Source organism: Cavia porcellus, unplaced genomic scaffold (genome assembly GCF_034190915.1).
Source record: "Cavia porcellus strain 051 isolate PalLab524CR breed Dunkin Hartley unplaced genomic scaffold, mCavPor4.1 scaffold_34, whole genome shotgun sequence".
Lineage (NCBI taxonomy): Eukaryota > Metazoa > Chordata > Mammalia > Rodentia > Caviidae > Cavia > Cavia porcellus.
In genome coordinates, this window is record NW_026947517.1 from 26,730,138 (window position 1) to 26,757,493 (window position 27,356).

The window sequence follows — 27,356 nt, forward strand, 5'->3', positions numbered from 1 at the left end:
GCTTCCTGTACAGACCTCTGCCAGGCTCTCTGCTGCCTGACTTCAGAGAATGTGGTGAGACTGTGGGTGGATATGGAATTGGTGTCCTGCATGTGGCTTCTCAGGAGGGTTTGGGGATGAAGCAAAGCCCACACTCCAATTGGTCCACAGAGGCTCCTGGTAATGGGCTCACAAGATGGTCCTTGCAGAAAAGGAATTCTCATATTAAAAGTTACATTTCACAGGGGACACTTAGGAATACTAGTATGCTCAGATCACCTTGATAGAGAGGTTGAAAAGAAGTTTATGCATGAACAAAACCTATGAGTCCTAAGACGGCCCCCCATTTTAGAGATGATAAAAGGAGGCTCATTCTGGATGTCCAGGTCCATTAATGAGACACTACAGAATATTCTCAGTTTTCTGATGAAAGTTCCCAGGAAGGAATTAAGTTCCTCTTCCATTGCCATGGGAGGCTGAGCAGCTGTGTTCACTGTTCTCTTCTTGTGCTCATTTTGCCCAGAGGCTCCTGCAATAGTAATTGCAGATCCTGAAAACTCCCATGAGACAAGTGCCAGAGAAATGGACAGAGTGGATGACATTTGAGGTGAGCACATCTCTAGCGAGTTGATGCTGTGTAAGAGCTGGAGACAGCAGGGGAAAGACAGCTCACTAATTGTCCTTGGACACCAGGCCCAGGACTGACAATAAGGTGCAATGGCAGAATTCAATCATGACAAGAAATGAAATGACTTTCGTCTGTCCCCTTTCTCCTGCTCCCACTGATATGTGTACAGTGACCTTGCCTGTGACAAGGTAGAGACAGAGTTGAGAGTATATGGTAGTTGAGCATTTGGAGTCAAGATTCCTTTGGAGCAGGACCATGGGCCCAGTGTTTGAAAAGCCCTGGAGGGAGGTGCTGGAAGGATTGATCTGACACAAAGTTCCTCTCAGTCATCTTTGGGTCTCCATACAGTCCCTTCTGCTCACATACCCTGCACCGGAGCCGATATATGTTGTTACTGTGGGTACCATGTCTGGATCAGGGATGTGGCACACAGGTTCCAGGGTCCATCTCCATGCCAATGTCCTGTATGGAGCTCGGGTGGGGCAGTGCCCAGCCACCAACAGGAAGCCTGAGACTCAGACACCACAGGTTTCACTTTGTGAACCCAGATAACCTTATGTTCCTTAAAGACAGACATATCTGTACCAGATGTCTACCCAGGAGGACAAGAGATGACTCTGGAGACTGGGGATAAACATGAGCTCTGCCTTTCTCCTTGAGGCTGCCCTGTCTTGGATGGGAACATGACAGGAGCACAGGGTCATGCATCCCAGCACCTGCCCCTTCTGCAGAGCATCTGCCCTTGTTGTCTATCCTCAGAGCCCTTTCACTGATGATTTAGAATGGGAAATGTTTAGGAGAACTCTCAGAGGTGGCCAGGCCTTAATGTACCTTTCCTGTACTTGGGGTCTCTGAGTGGCAGGTGGCTGAGCCTAGGGACACCTGTCCTGGGATTCCCTTGTCTCTGGTCTCTTAGGAAGCCTATGCTGCCCTTGACATTTGGGCAGTTCCTGGTAAGCATCCTGTAGCATCTTGGCCCAGTGAACCATCCTGTCCTTCATTCCCATGTGGGAACTTGAGGCTGGGGCTTCAAGGCCTTGGAAAGCAGCACAGTATATTCACTGGTCACTCTCTTGAACCAAGTGCCTGTAAAGGTCAACTGTTGCCAGAACAAGGTGCCTGGTGACCAGAGCCTTCACAGTTCTGTTTAGACCTGTTGCCAAGGAAGTTTTGTCATGTGCTAGGGTTCATAGCTGCCCTGCCCTCTCTGATGCCCCCTTTCTTTTTATTGTGTTCCTTAGAAACGGCAAGTGAAAAACTAGAAAATTGAGTGTGGTTTTACACTTTTCTTCACTTTGAAATTTTTAATACAACAAACATGTTGATGCCTCAGATGTGGCAGGTTGGGTGCCAAGTGCCCATTTTCATCCGAAAGTTCTTTTCATTGAGAATTAGGTTTCACTTAGAGATTTGTCAAATTTTAGGATGAAATTCTTTCCTGGCTTCATGTTAGTTTCATTTCAATTCCATTACACAGTATGGAGAAGTTCCCAGAATACCCATAATAATTTTCCCAAAGGATGTGAACGTTTCATATTATAACCCCCATATGTCTAGAGGAGGATTCCTAGCAAGTTTTACTCTCACATGCATATGAATGATTACTTATCCTTAGATGTTTAACTCGACGACACACCATAGTGTTCTGCACTCTGACATCCTGTGGAGGGGTCAGCCAGGTGGTGATTGCAAGGGGTGGCTTTCCAAGGCCATGGACATCATCACCCCATGCTGAGGAAAGACACATGCACATGCCTCCTGGGGAACTTGCCTCATAGCAACTGGTATGACTTCCTGTCCTCCCATCCCAAATAGACCATGGGCATTGTGTCCGTGCTAGGTAGTTTACTTTTCCTAGAGGTGATGGCCCTGAGGATGATCAGGTGCAATGCTCTTTGGTTGGTCTCCTTCAAGCAGGGTCTCCATGCTGGGCTCCCAGTGTGCTGCCACCACGTGCCATTAGGGAGCTGAAAGAAACCAGCTGTGACTTGTTCATGCACCCCTCACCCATCTGCTGATGGCCATTTCTTCTGTTTCTGGGTCGACCCATGAAAATGAACTGCCATAGCCATTCTTATACATGGGCTTGAGTCAATGCAGACTTTTAAAGAAAAACTACTTAAATGTGAAATTACTAGATCATATTGCTGTTTTATGGCTAACTTAGAAAATCTTAAGGTATCATTGGAAGCAGTTGTTTAGCAGAGTTAGGTGGTTGCTTTTCATTTTATTTTGATTTGTTTTATTATAGTATACTGTGCTATGCTATGTTATTTTACATTATGTTATATGTTAGTGAGGATTTTGAAACTGTATTTTCTTTGGTTTCTGATTTGATTTTCTATAATCAACCTGAGAAAATATAAGAATATCACATAACTCTGAGTAAGTATTTTTTGGAGAAAATTTAAAAAGGAAAACACAGTCAGCGATGTTGGTACACACCCATCATTCCAGTACTCAGAGGTTGAGGCAGGGGGATTGTTGTAAGTTTGAGGTCATCCTGGGCTACAAGGGAAGATCAAGGCCTGCCTCAACTGCACAGCAGAACCCTGTCTCAAACAAAGAATGAAAGAAAGAAAGAAAGAAAGAAAGAAAGAAAGAAAGAAAGAAAGAAGAGGGAAAAGAACAATTAAAAATACAAAATCAAATACTGACTGTGAATTCAGAATAAAAACATATGTGAGTTTTTCTAATAAGTGTACTTTAGTCAACACACATAGCATAAGGTTTACCATCATGTAGACATTGATGTGTTACCTAGTTTGCATTGTTTCAATTTTTTTGAATGTTTTACTGAGATGACTGTAAATATGCTACTGGATATACCTTTGTAGGATTTGCGTAGCTCCTTTTGAAGAGAATGTGATCATTGCTTTTTTTCATCTCCTAAATTTATATTTAGAATCAGAAGTTGATCAAGCAATTGCTATTTTTTAAAATAAAACTAAGGGCCATATAAAAGATACTCTTTTTAAGTCTATGGAAAGATAAAAATAATTGTAGAATAACAGTGGTTAAAGTACCTTGCACAGTGATTTCCAGGATTTCTTAATGATGAATAATTTCATACATTTGTAAGTTTTTAAAAAAAGATTTTAACACATGGTCTTACCAGTTCTCTGAGTTTCCCAGGCTAGGTTTAAACTCTTCCTCATCCTTCCTCTCACTCCCAGAGGGCTGGAATTACAGGTGTACATTATCCTGAGTTGACAATTGGCAGTAATTTTTTGTATTCGTGGAATAAAATACTTGGCTTTGATCTTTAGACTCTTTGTAGAATGAATTCATCTAGTTAAGCTATCTCCTACCTTCCTAATCCACAGTTTCTTTCATAGTGAGTAAGACTCAAAATGCCATTAACAATATTAGTAGAGTCACTGCTTTTTAACTGTAACAGTGGTCAGCCTGGGATTCAGGAGATCACTCCAAATGCCTTCTGCTGGGGGACTGAGGCTTGGTATCCTTGAAGCACAGTCTCTTTTTCTCTGATCGCTCATGGCAATTGACGACTGAAGTCAACTCCCAAGAAAGATGTGAACATTAAAGCTACTTGGGGCCCACTGCCCTCCAGAAGGACAGGCCAGGGTAAAACGTTTTTACCTTCCCCTTCTACTTTCCAAAATTTTTGTTTTGGTTATGGTTTTGGGTTTACACTTAGTTTCTAGAACTGAATACAGAGGTTTTGTATTTAGTTCCATTACCTTCCATTTTTAAAAGTCTTCCTTTTTTTGAGGAGTTTCTTAATAAGTTGCTAAGTTGGTGAGTCTCTCCTTGAATTTATGATGTTCCTGTTTTAGTATTCCAGAGTGGTAAGCTTACAAGCCACACCACCAGATGTGTTTTCATCATGGTGTTCTTAAAAGCCCATTGGCTGTGCAGGGATTGGTGAAAATGCCTGTCATGTCAGCATTCAGGCCACTGAGGCAGCAGGATTCCTGGGAGTTCCAGACAAGCCTGTAACACACTCTGATTTCAGCTCAGGGCAGAGTGACAGAGGGTGTCCCTGACAAGAAAAAGAAAAGGAAAATATAGGAAAGGGCAGGAATGGAAGGAAGATACAATACCAAATTCCTGGTGATTGTATGAGTTCTTTTGTATCTGGACTAGTCATTTTAATCTGCGGTCCTATTACAGTATAAGACCTTTTGGACTGCTGTCACTTTAAAATATACCTTGACACCAGGGATTTTGGTACTTCTAAGTTTAATGTTCTTTATATGGCTAGAGGATGTTGTACTTCTTTGTGAATTTTCATATTGATTTTTTTGATTTCTAGTAAAATATCAGTGGTATTTTGACAGGAATGCTTTGAAATGGCTGGTTGCTCTGGGATGCACATATATTATAACAACATGAATTCTTCCTATCCACCATCATGCTATGTGTTTTCTTCTGTTAGTGCTATTTCACTGATTGCATCAATTTCTACAAATTTTAAACAACAGGTGAGTTTGATTAAATTTATCCTAAGTGTTAATTCTATTTGATGAATTATGAAGTGAATTGTGTTCTTTGTATTTGAGGCTGCAGTTTGTTTGAAGCACATAGATATGAATTGTTTAAGACATGCAGATCTTGTACCCTGCACCCTATTTGTGAATCGTTCTAAAAGGTTTTCAGTGAGATATAAGTTTTGTTATATGAAAGATTGTGTCCTCAGGAAATAGAGACCATGCTTAATTCTTCCTTTATGGTGTGGAAGCCTTTGATTTCTTATTCTTGAGTAAATTCTAGGGATAGGACTTGGAGTACTGTGTTGAAAGGCATTGCAAGCCTTGTCTGGTTCCTGATCTGAGAAGAAAATTTTGCAGCTTGTCAGCCCCTGAGCACTATGTCTGGGATGGGCTTCTCATGCATGATCTTTGATGTGCTGAGGTCCATTCTCCCAATACATGGTGTGTAGGTAGCTCTTACAATGAGAAAATGTTAAAATTCAGTATTTTTCAAAGCTATTTTTCCAAATCTATTAAGAGGTTATTTCTGTCCCATTCTGTGAGAGTGACAAGTGGCACTGAATGGTTTCTACAGTGGGACAGTTCTTGCATCACTGAGATTGAGCCGAGTGTTGATTGTGGTGCTTAACTTTTGCATGTGCTGGCAAATTTAGCTGACAATATTTAGCTGAATAATTTTGCTTATGTTCATTTGGAATATTGGTCAGTAGGGTGCTTTCATTTATTTTATTTTATTTTATTTTTCAATACATTATTGTCTGGCTATATTCTCAGGGTGACTTTGTCATCTAAAAGAACATGGTGTTGGATTTTTCCCTTCAATTTCCTGGAAGAATCAAAAAATGATTATTATTTATTTTTATTATACACTTGAAAAAAATCACTTTGTCATTTGTCTTATCCTGGTTTTGTTGTTATTAATGAGTTTTGATTGTTGACCCATCCCCATATTAATTTTTGCTCTGTTCATCAGTGTGTTTGTTCCTTATGGGTGTGGGTCAGTGACACCAAAGGATACCACATTCCCATTAAGGGTCACATCTCATTTTACTTAGGGATGCAGCCATTTACTTTTGTATTTTATATATTTTTGTCAGTAACTCCTTTCAGTTACTTAGTCTTTAATTCATACTGTTCTTGTCAGGAGTTTACTGCTGAAGGAAACTGGAACTGGTCAGGTGCCCGTATCTTATTTCAGGCTTCATATTCTGGCCTGCCTGCAGTGTCCCCATCTCCTGATTTGCTCCATGTAAACACCTGTCCTGCTCCATAGCTGTGGTGAGTCCACATGTGGCAACTGAAATCTGCACCTGGATGGAAGACATACTGTCAAGGTGGGCTCTGTAACAGGCTGACCTTCTTGTACAGTGCTTCCCTGAGTCAGCCAAGGGGCCTAGAGCCTTCAGGAAGGAGTTCTGGAAGCAGGGCCACACCAGCCCTCTTCTGTCCAGAGTGCAGTGTATGCTGTTTTGCTGGAAGCTGACTTGTGGATCAGGAGGCATGGACCTGGGCCTTTCTTGCTCCTGGTGCCACGGTGTCCTCTAGATCTACCTGGACCATATTTCACTGACATCAGATCTCCACAGGGATCTGAGCACCCCCTAGACTTGCTCTTCCAGGCTCCAACTCAATGTGGAGACTTCAGGAGTGAAATCTGTCACTATGAAATTCAACATGTATACATTTTTCCTGGAACATCCACTGCTAAGTCTTCATAACAAAAAGTGAGATTTACAGTTTCCCATTTTCTATTCTTACTCAGTTAAGGTGTGAAAAGTTAGAAGCCATGAACCTATGAGAGCAAAGCTGCTGAGTGAATTATAAACTTACAGGCACTGAAAATGCTAAAAGAAGGCCATGTCCTAGGCCATGTTCCCAGTCTTACTTGAGATGACAGGAGCTTGTGACCTGGCCCTCTCTCCACCCAGCAGTGAAGAGACACAGGACAGCACAGCAGGCGAGGACAGGTGAGAGGAGCTGGTCAGTGGCAGACCACTCATCCTTGGAGGGATGCTTTTGTGGTTTTTCAATTTTTAACTTCCATTGAATCATTGCTAGTGTCCAACTCACTATTTCTTCTCTTGTACCCAACCTAGTTAAGAAAAAAAATAGTATGTAATTTCTCAAACAGATGAGTGAAAATGGATGACTTAATTTTCATTTATGTAAAATGAAGGATATGCACAGTACAGAAACATCAAATATCACCTTATAGATATATAAAATAAGGAATTTTGTTATTCAGAAAAACAACACATCATTTATGACTAATTTTTAAAATCTTAACACATGCGGAGCCCTTCCATGGTGGGGTGGTGCTGCCCTCCTACCCTAGAAAGCACCGGTTCACCTGTGCCAATAACTCTCAGAGGACAACAAGAGTTTTTATTCGGAGTCTCTTTTACTAGTGAGGAGGACCTGAATCTTCCTGCTGCCAGGCTGAACACAAAGTGTGCAGTGTGCAGAGGAGCCCAGCACTGCCTGCTTTACACTCCTCTCCCCCACCACATCCATGCTGCAGCCCTGCAGGGACAGCAAGACAGAGCTGCCAGGATGCAGCCAAGACTGTGCCACATCAATCCTAAGTCTGCCTCCACCAGGTGCCTGATACTGACTGGGTGTTGCTCACATAGTGGGTCTACACACCCTCAGCCTCCTAGACCAAGTGCATTCACCACAGAGACCCTTCCTGTCTGCAAATTTCACTCCTCTCCTTTCTGACTATGGCTGCAGCATTGGAACAAAACACAGCATTAACATTACCTTTTCTTCTTCTTTGTTCTTTTACATTTTTGGTTTTTTTTTTATTTATTTAACCATATATTTAAAACTGCATTTTGCCAAAAAAGCTTTCCTTTTGTTTTTACTCTCTACTTGCTTGAGTTTTTACAGATTTCTACTGCAGTTCAAACCTTAAGTTCTTGGATGCTCAGAATCTACTCTGCAGCTTGGTAGAATGAGTGAAGCGAAGCAGAAAGTGAACTTGGGCACATTTCTGTGCCTCCCAGCATCTTGTACAGCAAACCCTGACTCATGTCTTTTTATCCCCAAAATATGGGCTTCAGTAGATTCAGTAGCTTGAATCTGCAACTGCAAAAAGTGTTTCCTACATTTTTCCAAATAATGTCATTTCTGCCCAACTGGCTAAGCACATTGGCTTAGGTTTTTTATGCCCAAACTTGAAATATAATTTCCAGTAGACAAGAGGCTGCCACCCATCCTGAAATCATGATGGGATTTTATGTAAACACATAGTGCAATCCGTAGTCTGAGAGCATGGTGCCAGGGCAGGGTTCTCTCCAGCAACCATGCACAGCATGCTCCACGCACTCTCCTACTTCCACCTTACCCGTGGTCTGTGACTTGTGGGAGAGGCCACCCTGACACCTCATTGTAGGAGTACTGAGGCTGGTAGACATTCCCAGAGCTGCTAATGACACAGTCTTCAAGTTCTCTTCCTTTCCAGGAGAAGAGGAGACACTGTCTCTCCCCTGTGTCAATGCCATTATCTCAGTCACTGTATTCAGCTTAAGTCCTCATATTTCTACACTGAAGGATTTTTAATGAGGGAAACCTACAGCAAGACCATTCATATCTGTGGAGCAGCTGAGTGGTACACGGCTTCCCACCTTTCCTACAGAACTAGCCAATGTCCAAACAGCTGACATGTAAATACTTTTTAAAAATTTATCATGATTCTATTATTCATGTCTCTGATGGCTCCTTTTTCAGAAACCCTTCTCACCTGGTAGTTGGATTGTTTTCTTGTTAGTTTTTAACTGCAGAAAAAAAGCAGAGACATAGTGGCCCTGTAGGGATACTGTGATACCCTCTCCCACAGCTGAGCCCTGGTCTTCTTCCAACCCAGCCTTGTACTCTGTGCTGCGTCCCCGCCAGACCCCCTACACACTGGGAAGTGGTGGCATCTCTCTTTGATTTAAGTAAGGAGTCTCAGGTGACACTTTTTTCAACTAAGGTTAAACCCCATTTCCCCCTTTATATGGACCTCCCTTTCCTTCCTTCATCCTTCTGACTTCTGAGTCTGCTAATGACAAACCCATGGGTGACTCTGCTACTGGAGAACTATTTGTATGTCATTAATATATTTTCTCTTATTGTAAATGCCATATTTAGAAAAAGAAAAAAGCAAATCTTGGTATATTTATCTATTTCTCCAGGTTCCTGTTACTTCCCTGTGCCACTTCCCCACCCAAAGATGTCATTGTACAATAAAGAGCTTTGAGAGTAAAACTAAGAAGAGCATTCACATTTTCCATCCTCTTCAGCTCCACTTCATTAAGTGATGGGCAAGTCTCCCAGGCTCTGCCTCACTCTCATCTGTCACTCTGCCTCACACATATCTCTGTGTGTATGTACATTGATGTCAGAGGTATTTCGTTGTAAAAACTGAGACCTTCCTCACACACATCCATCTTGCATCCATGGTTATTTCATGTGCAGATTCCTTGGCCTCTTTCCCTGTGGGCACAGAGAGACTGACCTCAGCATCTCTGCAGCTTCCCCTGGTTCCCATGGCCCACACTGGTGCCTGCACCATCTACCTGCAGGGTAGGGAGGGTCCCAGTTCTTTTCTCCTTCTAACAGTGCTGTGAACAACAATCTTGAAAGGAAAGTTAAGAAGTTATGCAGCTTTTTCTTTATTTTTTTTTTATGTTGTTGTTATGTAGCTCTCTGTGTGGAAGAAACCTCTATGCTTAGCTAAACGAGGTCCAGAGACCTGTGTAGAGGTCTGATGGGAGCTGAGGGAAAGGGCTCTGCTCTGCCCCTCCATTTTCTCCCCACTGCTCTTCCCCACCTGCCTTAAAACCTGAAGTCAAATGGGGACACAGCACATCTCAGTGATGTGTCCCTGAATGTACCTGCAGCGGGATACTGTGTATTTTATACACTTGTTGGCCATATGAGCAGATTCCCTTTTGAATTGTAAGAGTTTGGCTCATATCCAACAAAACAAATGGAAAGTTAATTCCAACCTCAAAGATGAATGTATTTATTTTTTACTTATATCCTATAGTCTATCTAGGATAGTCTCCTTTATCAAAGATAAATAGAAGTTAATCTCTTCCAGTACTGCTTGGCCAAACAGAGCTGTGATGCACTGATGTGAAAACCTGGGGTAATAAATCACAGAGGCAGAAAGATCAGTGGTGGCTGGGATGGCAGGGAACAGAGGGAATGGTGTCCAAATGGGAATGGAGTTGGGGGAAACATTCTGGAACTGGGCAGAAATGAAGGCTGTACACATTGAGAATGTGATAGTGCCACTTCCCTGAGGATTTTAATTAAAATGAATGAAATCCTATAATTTGTTTAAAATTAATTCATGCCATAATATTTTAAAAAATTATAGAGGTAAGTGCAAGAAAATGGAAAAAATAGTGGAGGAGATAGGAAAGTCAGGTTTTCAGCAGGAGTTGGCCTCAGTGGAGTTGAGGAGCTGACAATGGCTGTGGAGCCCCTGTTAATCATACATCTGAGCTGACAGAGATGGCTTCCTGGTGCTGCCTCTTCCCGTGGTCCCAGAGCTTATGAAAGCACTGGAGATGAATCAGGTACAAACTCTTCAGCTGGTCCTTGAGCTTGGTGTCCAGCCGACCCTTCAACAGCAAAAGGAGGAAAGATCATCAATTTCCCATGTTCCTTGCAGAGCAAACAAACTTCCCAGTGCCTGTCAGAGACAGCTCTGTGCAAAAATCCACTATCAGGGAGTTTCCCACATTGCAGCCACCCACTGACTGCTGTGTCTCAGAGTTGCAGGGTGGTCCCTTAGCTTTGTCCTCCTCACATACCCTGAAGCCTATACCCAGTCCTTATCACCCTTGTTTCTGCCTCAGTGGGTTCACAGTGCTCCAGCTCAGTGAAGTGAAGTTGCATTGGAGTGTCCATGTGTGTTTGCAGCTGCTGCTTGGAGCTAAGAAGCAGGGCTGTGGTTCTGGAGGAGACAAGTATGGGGAGCTGAGTGTGAGGTCTGGTCCTCCCTCCCAAACTACTCACCCAAGGCAACCTGCTGAGTTCAACATTGCCGGCTGCTCCAGCAGTGCGGAGCCGAGTTCACTCTATCTCCACCACCAGTGAAGCAGTGCTGGCCCCGACAGCCCTGAGAGACTGACAGATGACTCCATGGGAGAGTCGGTGGACACTTGGATGACAATCTCTCCCTTCTTCAGGGAAGCTGTACACACATCTGTCTAGTGCTCCCCAGTGGCATGTTGCCTTCATGGGGGATAGAAAATGCCTGCTATGGAACAGGGGTTGTCTTCCATAAACATGTGAGAAGTGAGGGGACAGAGGGATGTGTCCTGTTCCACCTTTCCTCATTTGTTAGATTCCGCAGTGACTTGCCACTCAGTACTCTGTGCTTCCTCTGGGCTCCTCTTCCACTGTTGTGCATCCTTGTCTAGGGAAGCCAAGAGGGGGTCTCATGTACCATAATGTCAGTGATACATGATCTGCCATTCAGGGTACCCCCCCTAATGTGGAGGGTCAAGAGGGGAGTATATACACATTTCCTGGTCATTGGATCATGGTCAGTGCCTGGAAAAGTGTCTGTGCATGGTGTAGCTCTATATATATATTCATGTACTCATGGTACCAAGTGGTTCCTGCCCTGATGTCTAAAAGGGCCTGATGTTTTGCCAGTCCCCAGAGAATCTGGCTCTGAATAATATATCCCAAAGCCCATAGAGAAACTCTCCAATCTCCTCTACAATGAAGAGAGGATGTTTATTCAGTGTAGGGATCAGTGCAGGAGAAACAAACCTTTACCATGGAGAGAGTAGCTCAATGGAGAATAAATATGGCTACTCAAGAAGGCCTTCCACAGAGCCTTGGCTGGGGTCAGCAATTGCCTGGAAACCCCATTTTGTTCCATAGGGACCCTGTAAGATTGGCCTTAGGTGCAATTCACTGTTGTGAGAATTGTACTGCTACTGGGTGCAATTCTCAATTCTCAGTGAACTGAGGCTGGGAGATATAAGCACATTTCAAAGACTCAGCTCTAGGTGGCTCAGTCATATTGTGCACCTGAGAGCAAACTCTCCTTCCCATCATCGGGGCCTATGGGGTGGAAATGTTGGCCTTTGAGGGACCTGGAAAGGAAAAGCTGTGGATACAGCAGCTGTGCAGAAAGTCCTGCTCCAGGGGTTCCATCAGGCTGTGCAGCCCTTTTGCCTGTGTCACCCTCACTGTGCAGACCACTGCCAGGTTCTCCACTGACTGATTTCCAGTCTGTGATGAGACAGTGGGAAGCCTGAAGTTACTGGCCCAGCCATGCCCCACCGTGAGTGTTGGAAGCTGTAGTGATACTCAAAGGTTAAATTTCTTAAGGAGCAGTTAGAAATAATAGCATTTTCAGATCAGTTGTGAGCAAATAAGTCATTAGCTTCCTACATGAAGAGTATCATCCCACGTGTCCTGTGACAACCACACATTCTGGAGATGAGAAAACAGGCTTGTCCTGGGTGTGGGAGTGCGGACCTGTGTGTGATGACAAACAGAGTACTTCCCTGTGGTGCTTCTGAAGAAATTGGGTCCAGGTTCCTTAGCCATGAAAGGCTGAGTGGCTCTGTTCACTCTCCCGGTACAATGTCATTTAGCCTAGTGGGGCCTCAACCTCTGACCTGAGGGGCTGGATATTTTCCCTGAGACATGGACAAAGTAGCAAGGGCCTAGGTTTTGGGTGTGTGCACCCCTGCTGATGTGATGATGTGTCAGAGTTGGGGACAGGGTAGAAACACAGTCACACCAGTGCCAAAGGGATAAATGGGCCCAGGCATTACAGTGAACTGAAACAGCAGAAGTAAATCATGACAGGAGGTGAAGTGACTTAGTGTCCATGTCCCTATTCTGATGCTCCCACTAAAGTGTGGACAGTGACCTGGCACCTGGCCAATTTGGCTAAGCAGAGAGGAGGTGATAGTTGAAGACTTAGACCCCAGTTTCCTTTGGGGACAGGACCTCAGGCCTGCTCTTTACACGCCCTTGAGGGAAGTACTGAAAATGTAATCTGACCCTGAATATCCCCTGTCCTCTTTGGGCCTCATTACAGAATCCCCTTAGCTCACTCTCTCCCCCTGCTGGCATCTGTTGTTATTGCGAGGCCCCACTGTGGTACAGGTATGTGGATTGCAGACCTGCAGGGCATGAGTTCCAGGCTGATGTCTGGGGCAGCACTGTTGGTGCAGTGACTAGTAGTGTGCAAGAAGCTTCTGAGATCTCAGACAAGCAGAGAATGGGGCCATCAGGACTCCCCTAAAGCTGCCCAGAGTTCTGAGTATAGTGCAGAGAGACCTGGCAGCTTCTGAAAGCACAGGCTGCACATAGAGCTACAGGGTCTGCCCTGCACAGTGAGCTTGGAGGGGTCACATCCTGTCTCATAACACTGTTCCCCCATGGTAGGGATGATACGGACACCCAGGCCAACAGAGCAGATAGTCATTAAGGGGTGTTCCCCAGCATTTATGATCCAGGAAGCCCTCAAAGCTACCAGCCAGCCAGGACAGAAAACCAGGAGGTCTCACTTTGTCTGTTTTGGGATTGCCTAAGTGGGAAAGGATTCACCTTTCTAGTGACAGCACAGAAGCCACCAGCCATGTGATGAACGACGTCCTTTAGTACAGTTCCCCATGGCAGCCTTTCAGACAACAACTGCGGCTTGCTGGCCTGGTGGGGAAGCCAGGCTGGGTCCTTCTGGAATCTGATCTCACCCGCCTTCCCCTCCCCATCTAGAATTTATTCTCACCCTGTGGTTCCCCAAACCCTAAACCAGCTCAGGCTCACTTATCAGCCCCCAGGTGGTCTTCCTCAGAGCCCTAGTGAAACTCCCTCTACCTGCATTGTCTGGCCTCTGCTTTGCATGTGAGGCCTGAAAAAACCCATCTCTATTCCTGTTTCCTGCTGGGGACTCATGGCCACCTGACTGAGCACTTGGGTAACAGAGCTTCTTATGTACACAGGAAGGTTCTTTAGAAATTAAGCAGTGAGTCCCTAGCTTCTGGATTGAAGTTTCTGCATAACAGCCAGGTCAGAAGGCTGTACCATCTCTCACTGGTAGTACATATTGCACACGTTATATTTTGTGTCTGATTGTACCCCCAAAGCCTCATCTAGTCACAGGAGAATGTTTATTTCAAAAGTTGCTGAAACTATGTTTGTGATGGATTCATGGTCTAATGCTGAGATTAAGGGTGTTTGTCGCACAACTGCCCTAGGGTTGGTACCTGCTTACATTGTAAGGGATGGAAGGAGACTTCCTCTCCCCTCCTCACCTGTTGTTTTTACTGTTTTCCACTGCCATGGACTGTTGCCCGCTGCCATGTCCCACCCTGCCTTGAAGCTAGAAGGTAATGGACTGAAACCTCTCCAAACTGTGAACTAAAACACCCTGAACTTATTAAATTTGGGTGTCTATTATTTTGCCTCACCAGCAAGAGAAAAATAACTAAGACAGCACACAAGAGACCCAGCCTCCTATATGTTCCCATGCTCTCAGCCTCAGGAATTCTTGCTCACATTGCTGAATTCAGCTGAGTATAACCCATTTCCCTTATAGACCACGCATCTGATACCAAAAGGAGCAGTGCTGGCCCTGTGTAATTAGAGACCTGCACTTGACCTTGTGTCTCACAGGCCACCTTTTGAGCCTTGTGCCATCTGAGACCAGGCCTTTCACCTGTGAGATCATGGTGAACCTGGTCTGAATAATTCCAAACCAAAAAATCCAGGCTAAGGGCTGCTCAGCTCCAAAAAGTAAGCTTCTGTCAAAGTCAGACTCCTGATGTGTTTGGGGTTGATTATTAGTAGAAAAAGTCCATTCAGAGAGTGAGCTTCATGCTCCATGGGAGCTATGCAGAGGAAAAGAGAACACTATGATGCAGTCTGCAGCCAGGAGCTGGGCAGTGGCTTCTTCCCCACCACAAGGCTCTGTCTACACAGAAAGGAAGCCCCCCTCATCCTGGGTGCACAGAATAGAGTGTTGGGGTCAGTGACCCAGACACTGTGTGTGATCCTCTCAAACCGTGCTCTCTATGGCTGCTCAAACTGGTGACCTAGCACTTGGTCATGGCCAAGGCCATGACTGTCTGTGTTGAAGCTGCCTCACAGTCTCACAATAACAGAGCAGCACTTAACAAGGGTTCCAACAGGGGAGGGTGGACCTGGGCCACAAAAGGCAGAGGCATCTATGGAAGCTGTGCTCAGTGGGAACCATGCCCTAGGGTACCATATTCTGTTACCTGGAGCATGAACCCCATGTCAGGCAGGGTGTGGTGGGTCCCAGGCACAAGATACTGTGGATTCCAGTATGTGGTCAAGGTTTGGGAGGGAGGTAGAGTGTGTTCCCAGGGAGGTTACTCTGCACCCTTTCACTTCCTGCCAGGCTCCCATGGATAGGCAGAGTGACCTGGCAGATATCGGGGAACCTCCCTTTCTGTTCTGTGAGCCTCAGGCCACAGACAAGGGAGGCAGCTGCATCCCACCCCATGCTCTTCCAGAGGGCACTAATTTCATGGACTAGTGACTAAATGACCTCCTGACTGGTAAGTATTTGACTGAGAGCAGAATCATCATTGGTTGGCATCTGCCTGCATCTTCAGAAATTCAGGCTGCCAGTTGCCTTCCTTGCACCCAGCCATCAACCTGGTTGGTTCATAGTTCCCAGCCCAAGAGGCAGGATTATGGGAGGCTCATCTCTCAAAAGAGTCTTGACAATTGTGATAAATGTTCAGTAGTCCATATCTCTGGCCCTTTGTTTTTCTGACACTGTTTCATAACTACTAAAGGAACAGCGTTGGGGGTGCAGCCTACAGAGTTCAATGCCAAAAGCATACACTGCCAGAGAAGAGCAGAGTGAAGACAGATCTGTCACTATTGGCAATTGAAGAGAGCTGCTGGGGTAATTGTCAAAACTGCCACCCCAACACAAGGGCAGCTGTATTGTACTGGACAGACCTATCACACCCATATGGGAAGGACTGGTCCTCACCTCTAGAGGGAGACACTTTCCTGTTCTCTGGAATCGCATTATAGATCATGCTGCATTGTGCACTGTGCATCAAAACTGGTGGATTAGGTGCCTCATCTCTTTGAGCACCCACACTCCATGCTTGAGTGCATTTTGTGTCTCCCTCCAGCAAACCTTTCTGAAGCCTGTATTTTAAAAAAATAGTGGAAGCAGGGCATGGTGGTTCCACACCTGTAAGCCTAGCACTCAAGAGGCTGAGTCAGGATTCTTGAATGTTTGAGACCAACCTAGTTTACACAGTGAGCTCAAGTCTAGCCTGAACTGCAAAGTGAAACCTTGTTTCAAAAAGACAAAATTAAACTAAACAAATGGTGGATTAGAACACTTCTGAGTAGAGATTTGGGTATTATAATGTGTGCATAGTTTTTTCTGTTTAACTCTCTCTCTCTCTCTCTCTCTCTCTCTCTCTCTCTCTCTCTGTCTCTCTCACTCACTGGGGACTGAACTCATGGCCTTATGAGTCTTGCTTCCTTCCTTGCTCTTTCTATCTCTGTCTCTGTCTCTGTCTCACTCTCTCTCCATTTTTTCAAGTTTCCATATTCTTCAGCCTAGGCTTGAACTTCTGATCTTCCTGTCTCAGATTCCTACAGTATGGGAATTGCAGTTGTGCACAACTATGCCAGTTTCATAGGGTGATTGTAACAAACACTGTTTACTCTAGATGACTTACAAGTGTGTGTGTGTGTGTGTGTGTGTGTGTGTGTGTGTGTGTGGCCTTTTGGTTGGTTTAAAGTAATTTGTCATTTTTTGTTTTGGTTTTTTCAGTAGCATGGAGCAAACTCACAACTCTGCATTTTCTAAGCAGGTGCGGAAGCTGCTGAGTGAAGTCCTCAGCCTAAACAATGACTTCTGTGGTTCTCATTACCTTGAGGATGTCATCTGAAATAAGTGAACAATTTAAAGGGATGTTTGCAGTTACTGGTAACATTTTCCTAAACCCTCATCTTCCCAAAGAATGACTGCTTAACTCTATCCCCTCCTGCATAGCAGCCAAGTGCTTTGGGAATGTCTCCTCCTGGGCCTCCAGTAAACTGGGAGGGTTGCAGGTTGTTCTTGACTGAATTGTCCACTGAGGCAACTTCATCCTCTTTGGTCATTGTTACCAAGTGCCTGCAAGGACTGTCATACCTCAGACACAGTGAACAAACCCAAACGCCTTGTGCCCTGATCCATGGCATTGATGACAACTAAAGCCCAAATCTCTGGTGAGTACACCCTTTGAGAGTGGACTGAGTTTCATTCTTCTTCCCTGGCATCATTTCCTAAACCTTGTGATGACATTTGCCTCACTTCCATCCTGCCCCTGTGCCACACAGGTTACTGAGGGTCTCAGCTGTCCTGACCTGGACTGGTACATGGTTCTCCAAGCAGCAGATGTGCCATTCCCCTGCTTGCTGCTCTTACCACCTTCTGATGGTCATCATTCCTGGGCTGAAAGTCCAGGGCAATAGCATCTCTTGGCCCCACTTTCACACATGGCAGCAATATAACTGGGAGTGTGGCCTCCCTTACTCCCTGAGCCTGAGGGGAGTCACTTGAACTGGTATTGTGCACAGCAAGCTGAAGCACAGGATCAGTGCCAGGTAGCATGGAAAAACCCAGGCCCCTCTGTGTGGCACCATGTGGGAGCTGAGCACCATGAAAGAGGGCACAAAACAAGGGCAGGAGCAGGTTCTGTGGAAACCACAGAGGTGGGCATCCCTTCTCTGATGTGTGGACCCCAGTGCCTGTGAGGGCATCAGGATGGGCCTCTTGCATTGAACAAGGGAGTTCCTGGCCTGCTATTTCTGGGTCAGTGTGGCAGTGGACATTGGCTCTGCCTGGCAGTGAATTTGCACAACACAGATTGTGTGACCGCTTGAGTTTTTCTACCCAGGTCCTTACTTGTCCACCCCAGTCTTCTCTGAACCTTTCAGTGGAGCCACAAGAGGAGACACTGCATGTGTAGTTGCCCAAAATATAGCTGGTGCAGTTTGGTGCTATCAGCCAAAAGGTATGATAGGTGACAAAATCAAGTGCCAACCATTGTGCAGCTCAGGGACTTCTTAGCCTTCTTCTTCCAGCTTCCATTCTCTCTTTCCCCAGGTATCCCTCCATCCTCCTCTTATACACACTTCTCTCAAGAGCACACATCTGGGCTTGTGCTAGCCCTGGCTGGACTGGGAGCTGCTCTGCACTCCCCCAGAAGAGAGAATCCAGTACCCACAGGTATGGCTGATTTGTTGTCACCCACAACAAACTAGAACCAAAATGTGTTGTCCTTGATTCACAACGTGGGACTGAGGCTACCAGGAATTCTATTCTTGGCTCTAAACTCTAGAGTTCTCCTCAGGACATGGTGGTCAGAACTGGGGGATCAAGATCAATCTGATTGTGGAGCAACCCAGGACCTGACCTAAGCTTTGGGTCTCTGTGTGATGCATGTGTTCCTGGATATGTGGGGAGACAAATGCAGGTGCTCCTGTCTGGCAGAATCCAGGTAGATACAGTATCTTTGAAATGGCTCATATGATATAGGCAGAATTGTATCTGCTCAGGGAACAAAGGCTGGGTGCACCAGACCATGAAGTGGGACCCTCAGATCTGTACTACACTTTGGAATAAAGGCAAATAAGTGTGCCCCAGCCAAAATGTGTCTGTGTGCCAATTCCTGCCCAATGGGCTCATGCATTTTGGTCCTGTCCTAAGAGCATTGGAAGGTATTATAAGGTGTGGCAGTGTGGTCACCATTCTAATGGTATGTCTCTGGGCCCCTAAGGAGCTGGACAGAACCTGGAGAGGAAACAGGCAGAAGGCTCACTTGTGAACAATGTGAGGTTGTCTCAGTGACCAGCCTCAGGATATGGACACCATCAATTCTTCTTTTGTTTTGGCCACCTAGTTGCCAGGCTTCCATTGTGTTCTCACCTGAACCACAGCATAATTGATTTCCCAAGTCCAGCTGCACAGTGAGGTTGTAGGCCAGTGTGCTGGTGTGAGACAAGCACCTGTGCCACCATCAATAGGCTTCTGTGTTGTGAAAAGCTGTGGATTGTGGCAAGAACCCTATGTGTTTTGATCCCCACCACATCGTTGCTGGAGTCATGATGTACAGAGCAAGATTCCTGCCACTCAGATGTCACTTTTTACTATAACTTTCCTTCCTGTGATAAGTTACTCAGAAGCTGTGTGCCAGATAAATATATGTTCAAGGCCCTGCTAAGCGTCTCCACCCAGACTGACTGGTAGAAGCTCAGCCTTCAAAGCTGGGTAGGAGAGGTGGGGAGGGAGGTGGAGGAGGACAAGTGGCTTTGTCCTCCAAGACAGCAGCTACAGAGGGGCAGAGGGCACCTTCCGCTGTCACTGTTACATCCACTTCTGAGGCTGTAGCCTGTGGTCAGAGAGGAGACAGCAGTTTTGAACACTTTGCTAGAATCAGTGATGTGAACAGAGCTACAAAGGCCGGACATTGGAGCCAGACTGAGGGCTCCTCCAGAAGATTTGCCTGCTTTTCAGTTTCGCTTTCTGTTCCATGATTCAGTCATCACCAGATATTGGCGGTCTGGATTCAATTGTCTCCAAAAGAGTGGGTTGCTTCTGGGGATCTGGGGCAGTCAGCACACAGTGAGATCTCCATGTGTCTCTGTTAGGTTGTATATACAGCAAAGTATAAATTTGCATGTTCCTATGATAGAAAAATTGGTCCCAGAAACTCCATTACCGAGGTTTTAACTTGAGGACAGGTGATGCTTTCTTCATGAGCCTGCATTTGCCTGAAGTACCCCTTACCTGATGCAATATACACTTCTTTGCAGTGTATATTGATTACACTGATGATAGGCACATGGTTTATTTATTATGCAGAATGCATATTAGATCTTATGTGGTGCATGACAGTGCAACCCATCAACTAGAGACTGTTCTCAAAATTGTTTGCATTGATCACCCAGAATTGAAAAAAAGTGGAAAATTTTACAGAGAAAAATCTTTCAGATACAAAAACATACATTAAGTCAAATATATTAGAGAACACACAAATAAAAGAATAGATGAACATAGGAAAACAATGAAAAACAATGGTTGCCCAACATAGCAAAGAAATGGAATACATGAAAGAGATCCAAACAAGAGTTCAACAAGTTCAATGCTATATGAAAGATATATAAAAGCTGTAAGAGATTAAAATTATATGCATAGACTGAGAAAAAGTTACATTTAGAATTTCAAATCTTGAAGACAAAAGTGTAGCTAGTTGTCATGAAAATAATGCTATCTTAAAAGTAGCAAGGGACTATGAGAGATAAATCCAACAGGTACAAAATGCATCAAAGAAGAATTTCATGAGATTGATTGGGGTTAATGAGAAAGCCAGAGACAACACAAATATCATAAAAAACTTCACAAAATAATGGAATAAAACTTCGCGAGCATGATGAAAGAACTTGCCATACAAATAAGTGAAGCATATAGAACTCCAAACAGACATAACCAAAATAAAACTACACTAAGAGACATAATATTGAAGATCCTAGAAATACAGCACAAGACCACAGTATAAAATGCTGTTAAGGAAAAGTCATAGATTACTTATAATTGAAAGCACATCAAATTCTTAGCAATCTTTGTTATTGGCATAAAAATCTTGGCATAACTGACATCATCTCGAGCCCTGCTTTTAACTGGTGGCCTATATTTAACCCAAGAGAATGGAAAATGACTTAGAGTACAAATCTTGTGAGAAAAGCAGAATTAGCTGCATCACCTGGAGAAAAATTACTCTGCTCAACAAAAGAAATATGATACATGTGTCAATTAAATTTAATGTAAGATTCTAGCTCAATTGTTTCCAATAGGATGTCACTTTGTGGCTCTCTGTTTAAAAGCTTTGTAAGTCTCCAGTTCAGCCACTTGTTTAGACTCTGAAATTGGCATGTAATCTATATGAGTGGCCCTGAAATCTATTAACCAAATTCCAAATTTATCAATTTGTATGCTTTGATTCCTTTATTTTTGTTCATGAACCTACCTCAGTCTTCTCAACACAAATATCCAAGTAAAGAAGAAAGCTGTAGTTGAAACAGAAGAACAAGTCCTGAAGTTGGACAGAAGTGTAAGTCCTGAAAGGAAAGAACATCCAATTCAGATTGATGTATCCTGCAAAACATTCAAAATTAATGGAAACATAAGATACTTCCATGACAAAAAAATAGGAAAACTTAAGAAATATATGACTGCAAAACTGACCGTAGAAAAAGTAATGAAAGTCATACTAGAGAGAGGTAAAAATGGCCACAATTCCAAGAACAACACAGAAACAACCAGGCAGTACAAGTAATTAAACAGAGGAAAAAAGCAGAAAATCAACAGCAGAACAATATTACAGCAAAGACAAACCAATACATATCATTGTTAATGGGCACACCTCATCAACCAAAGAAATAGATGGGTGAAATGGATCAAGAAACAAGATACAAAAATAAGCTGTATACAGAAAAAAATATTTAATTCAAAAAGAAATTCAGAGACTAAAAGTCAAAGGACAGAAAACAATCATCCATGCAACAGAGGCCCAGAAAAAAGCATGAGTAGCTATTCTCTTTGCAGACAATAAGAACTTCAAACCAAGAATGACCAAAAAGATAAAGAGCCTCACTGCATACATGTTAATGGAAAGTTTTTAAAAGGATAAGATAACAATCATAAATATGTGTGCATCTAATACAAGAGCACCCAACAATATATGGCAATTGTTAAAAGACATGAAAATAATGCAAACAAAAAATAACAAAATTGACCCAAGAGACTTCAATATCCTACTATCACAAATACATGAAGTAGACTAATAATCAGCAAACAAATAAGAAAATAGAATTGAATCTGTGAACAAATGAACTGAGTAGATGTTTACCAAGTATGTGACTCAACATACTCACAATAAACATTCTTCTCAGCTGTGCAGGGGAGGTTCTCTAAAACATGCCATATAAACTAGTCCACAGAACATGCTGAAGTAAATGCAAAGAAACTGAACTTACCCCGTGCATTTTACCTGACCATAGTGCAATACAATTTGGAAATAATTGTAAAAGAAGGTACAAAAACTTCATAAATATATGGAAATTAAATGACACTCTGCCAATCACTAGGTCACAGATGAAATAAAAGAAGAAACCTGAAAGTATCTACAACACAACAAAAATATAGATGCGAACCTTGGTTCTCATGGGATTCAATGAAAGCAGTTCAAAGTGGGAAATTAATAGTACTCAAATTTCACTTCAGGGAATAGAAAGAGCATAAATAAAGATTTACTCTTGCGCCTCTCACTTCCAGAAAAAAATGGCATGAAAACCCCAAAGCCAATAAGGGATGAAACTATCGTGATCAGAGAAGAAAGCAATGCAGTGCAGAACATAAAAACAATAAAAAGATTTAATGAATCAAAGAGTTGGTTCATTGAAAGAATAAAGAAAATTTATAAACCTTTAGCCAACCAAATCAAAAGAAGAAAAGAACCACTCAAAACCATTCATTAAGGAATGAAAACAGTAAGATAACTACAGATCGTGTGAAAATTAAGAAGATCATCAGTATCTAATTCCAAAACTCATGCTTCCCTAGATTGCATAACATAGAAATGAATCAATTCCTAGATTCATATGAATTGCCAAAGCTGACTCAAGAAGATATAAAAATTCTATATAATGCAGTATCTGTCAATGAGACTGAAGATCTAATTAAATTTTATTTGGTACTGGCCAGGTGGTGCATGCCTATAACCCCAGAACTTGGGAGGCTGAGGTAGAAGGATTGTTGTGAGTTTGAAACTAACCAGGCCTACAATGTGAGCTCAAGTCCACTCCAGTGCATAATAAGACCATCTGGAAAATACATTAAAATGAAGCAAACAATGACAACAAAAAGGCCATTGACCAACATATACAAGTCTAAGTCTTCAGGGATTTACTGCTGAATTTTATACGAAATGTATAGAAACTTGAAGGCCCCTACTCTTTAATGAAATTGAAAGAGAAGCAGTTCTCCCTATCTCTTTCCTGGAGGCCAGTATTACACTGATACTAATACCAGAGAAAGACACAACCAGAAAAAGAGAACTATAGGCAAGTTTTCCTAATGAACATAGTTGCAAAAATCCTTAATAAGATACTAGCAAAGTGAATGTAGCAAATCATCAAGAAGATTTTAAAACCTGACAACTTGGATTCATCCCAGGAAGGCAGGGATGTTTCATTACATGCAAATCAACAAATTTAAATGTTATATCAACACAGGAAAAAACAAAAGTCACATGGTGATCATCTCAATAAATACATGATAAGCTTTTGATAAAATCAAGCACTGATTTGTAATAAAATCCTGCACTATGTAACAATAGAGAGCCTTTACCTCAATCTGATAAAACAAGCAAGGACAAAAATACACCCAGCATCATAGTAAATGGTGAAAAACTAAAAACTTTCACACTACAATTAAGAACAAGGAAAGGATGATTACTAACACCACTCTTCTTCAATATAGCTCTGGAAACATTAGGCGGAACAATTAGAGATAAGAGACAAATAAGAATAATCATAAAACACATAGTAAGTAAACCATCATTATTCACAGATGACATGATATTCTATGTAGAAGATGTCTATTACTCCACCAAAAGACTTCTAGACTTAACCAAATTCAATAATGTAGCTGAAGACAAAGTTGACAATCAAAAATCAAGAGCATTCCTGTATACAATAAACTCACTAAGAAAGAAGTTACAGAAAAACACCCTTTACAGTACCCTCCAAGAAAATGAAATACTTGGAATGAACAAAGAAAGTCAAGGGCTTACATATTGAAAATTACAGTACTTTATAAAAGGATACTGAATAGATTATCAGAAAATGGAAAGAAAACCCTTGACCAAACTGTGCCTTGTCTTTTCACTGTGTTAGTGATTTCTTTTGCTGTATAAATATTTTTTAATAAGATCGAGTCCCAGTGATTGATTCTTTGAAGTTGATTCTTCAAATGTTGTGTTTTGTCCATGAAGCCTCATTAGTGTTTCTGGTGTAATATTTAGATCTCCAAGCTAGTTTGACTTTAGTCTATTTCATGGTGATAGGCATAGACCCAGTTTAAGTCTTCAGTATGGGGAAAGTCATTTTCTTCAGCATTATTGAAGAGACTATCTCTCTTCCAGTGAACATATTTGGCTCCTTTATCAAAGACAAGGTAAAAGAGTGTATTTGTAGTAGTGTCTCCATCTCCAGTCTGTTTAGATTATTGGGTCTGTTTTTCTGCCAGGACTCTGGTGATTTTGTGGCAGTAGCTTTCTAGTATTATAGCAAGTAAAGAATTGTGATGCCTCCTGACTTGCCTCTGTTGCCCAGGAATGTCTTTGGTATTCTAGATCTTTTCTGTTTCCAAATGAATTTTAGAAAAGTTTTCTCTATATTTGTGAGCTATACTAATAGTATTTGGATGGGCATTGCATTAAATCTGTATAAGACTTTGCAATATGTTATATTTTGAGTTTTCCATATTCTTAAACATAGTCTTACTGGTTTTATACTTACCTGATATATCCTAAAAGGTATGATCCTAAGAGTTTCAAACTATTGAGTTCTTCTTCTCAAGGATATCAGCAATTATAGATATTTTTTTCCTATTTGTTTGAGACAGGGTTTCCCTATGCAGTTCAGGCTGACTGTGGACTCACATCTTAGTCCAGTAAATTCACACTGGTAATCCTACCTCAGCATTCCAAGTCCTGGGATTACAGGTATGCACCTAACACCTGAAAGAATTCCTGGTGTTATTTGAAAGGTGAGAAAACAGTCATGAGATACACATGTATTCATTAACCGTCATTTCCTTAAAGGAAAAGTGTTTAAATTAACACATAACAGCATTGGAGTGTAGGGAATCATAAGACATTTTTCTATTTCTTATGGTCTGAGGATAACAGACTACACTACTGCAAAAACGGGAGGCATCACAGCTAGGAATATGTGTCAAATTTGAGCACCAGTATTATGAATTAAGAGAGTATTTATGGAAGATGAGCGAAAAGACCAGTGGAAAATAATGAGAGACCTGGTGACTTTACCTTTCATGACTCTAGGTCAGGCTTTATTATAATGCTGAACATCACAAATATTGAAATAGTCAAATATTATGCGTGTTTTCACCTAGAAAATCTTAAGGCTTGGCACTGTATCCTAGCTGTGTTGCAGCTTGGCATAAATCATACAGTCTTGAGCCCTACATTTAACTAGTGCCTTGTATTTGAGCCAGGGAAATGGAAAATGAGTCAGCATATAAGTACAATGAGAAAAGCAAAATGAGCTGTACCCAAAGAAAAAAATTTAACCTGCTCAAAAACAGAAACAAACAAACAAAAAAAACCCAAACAAACAACAACAACAACAAAAAAACAGGATACAGGTGTCAACCAAAAATTAACATAAAATTGTAGCTACATTGTTTCCAATAGGATGTTCTTTGTGATTCTCTCTTTTAAAAACTCTTAACATTCCAGTCCAGGATCATTTGTTTAGATTTTGAAAGGGAGGGGGGTTGAAATGTGGTTCTGAGCACAGCTATTTAAATTCCAAATTTATACTTTGTCTGTGTGGATTCATATATTGTTGTTCACAAAGTGACCTCAAGCTCCAGAAAAGTTTACTGACACAAGCAAGAACGTAGATTAAATACAGTGTCACTTTAATGAAAGAATAATAGTGAAAAGGAGGGAAGAAAAAAGACAAACACCATGTGTTATGATACCCACCTCTTTACCCAGCATTTAAGAGGGTGAAACAGGAGAATGGCCATGTATTCAAGGACAGACTACCCTATATAGTGAGTGCAAGGTGAGCCAGAACTACAAAGTGGGACTATGTCTTTAAAAACAAAAAAAAACAAAAATGAAAAAATATAAAAACCGAGGAACAGAGAAAGACTATTAAAGGAAAACAAAAATATTAGAGCTGAATGAAAGTTTACTTAACTAAAATGGGAATTATGGAATGATGTTGCAGAGGAAAGCTGGTCCTGAAGTGTTACCCAGGAGGCAGTGAAAAATACGGTTATGAATGGGACCTATTGCGCTACATCAAAATAGTAACCTCCTTCCTTCAATACATCGGCAGTCTACTAGACAGGAGGTCCAAAAGTTCATGGAAATGTCAAACTCAGAGCAAATAAGCAGCTTGAAATCAAGGCTTTGAATCATGGGCTTTAGCAGATGTTTGATATTCAAGTTGAAATAGGCAAAATATAATCCTACCTGGTTTGATGGCAAATTCAGCAAGTTGGTTGGCTCACAGCATTGAAGAATGAAGTCACAAATCAAAGAAGTTCAAAAAGTTTTCTTGGAAAAAAGACAGAATAACCCTGCCTTTGCAGGAGGGGTCTTCAGTGTTTAGCTCACAGATCTATTGTCAGGGGTCATTTATACAGCAAAGTCAGAATGTCAGTACAGTGTGGGTCTCAAACTACAATCTACCTGCAAGTGTATAGCTGCTTAACTAATATTTTTCAGAAGGGCAGCAAGTCACCCAGAAAAGGTATGCAGAAAGAGCCAAGGAATTTTGTGGGAACAGTAGTCCAGATGTTCTGGTCATTGAGTATGGTAATAGATGCCTACCTGGACTTCCTGGGGAAGGTGGTGGTAACTGTAGTACATTTCAAGCTATTGTTTTTCTCTTCAAGAGGCATGTAGACCTTGTCACTGCATCTTCACCTTCAGGTCTGGCTTTCTTCAGCTGTGCCTCTAGCACGGATTGTTGTATTTAGTTTTTTACATTGATTTCTTTGAGGTTCCATTTCCTCTCTTACTATATATCAATTTCTGTCTACCTTGCTCTCCTGTGGTAAAATCACAATACTATTTGAATGGATAAAGTGATATTTATACATTTAAGAAAATATTATTTAATAGGGACCTAGGTTTTAGCTCAGCAGGCAAAAGTACATGCCTGGCAAGAGCCGGGTTGTGAGTTTGATCCCCAGTACCTAAAAAAAAAGTGATTTAAAATGCAAGGAAAGAAAATAATTTCATTTGTGAAGATTTAGATGAACAAAATTTTCAAGTAAATCTGTCAATGCAAATTAAAGAATGCTAATAGTCGTATTTAGAATCTAAGGTTGTTTAGGCTGGGGATTGAGCTCAGTGGTACAAGGACCAGCCAGGCAAGCACAAGGTCATGAGTTCAATCCCTGGTATGAAAAATAAATTTTCTACAGTTGTCAACCATGTAGTGCT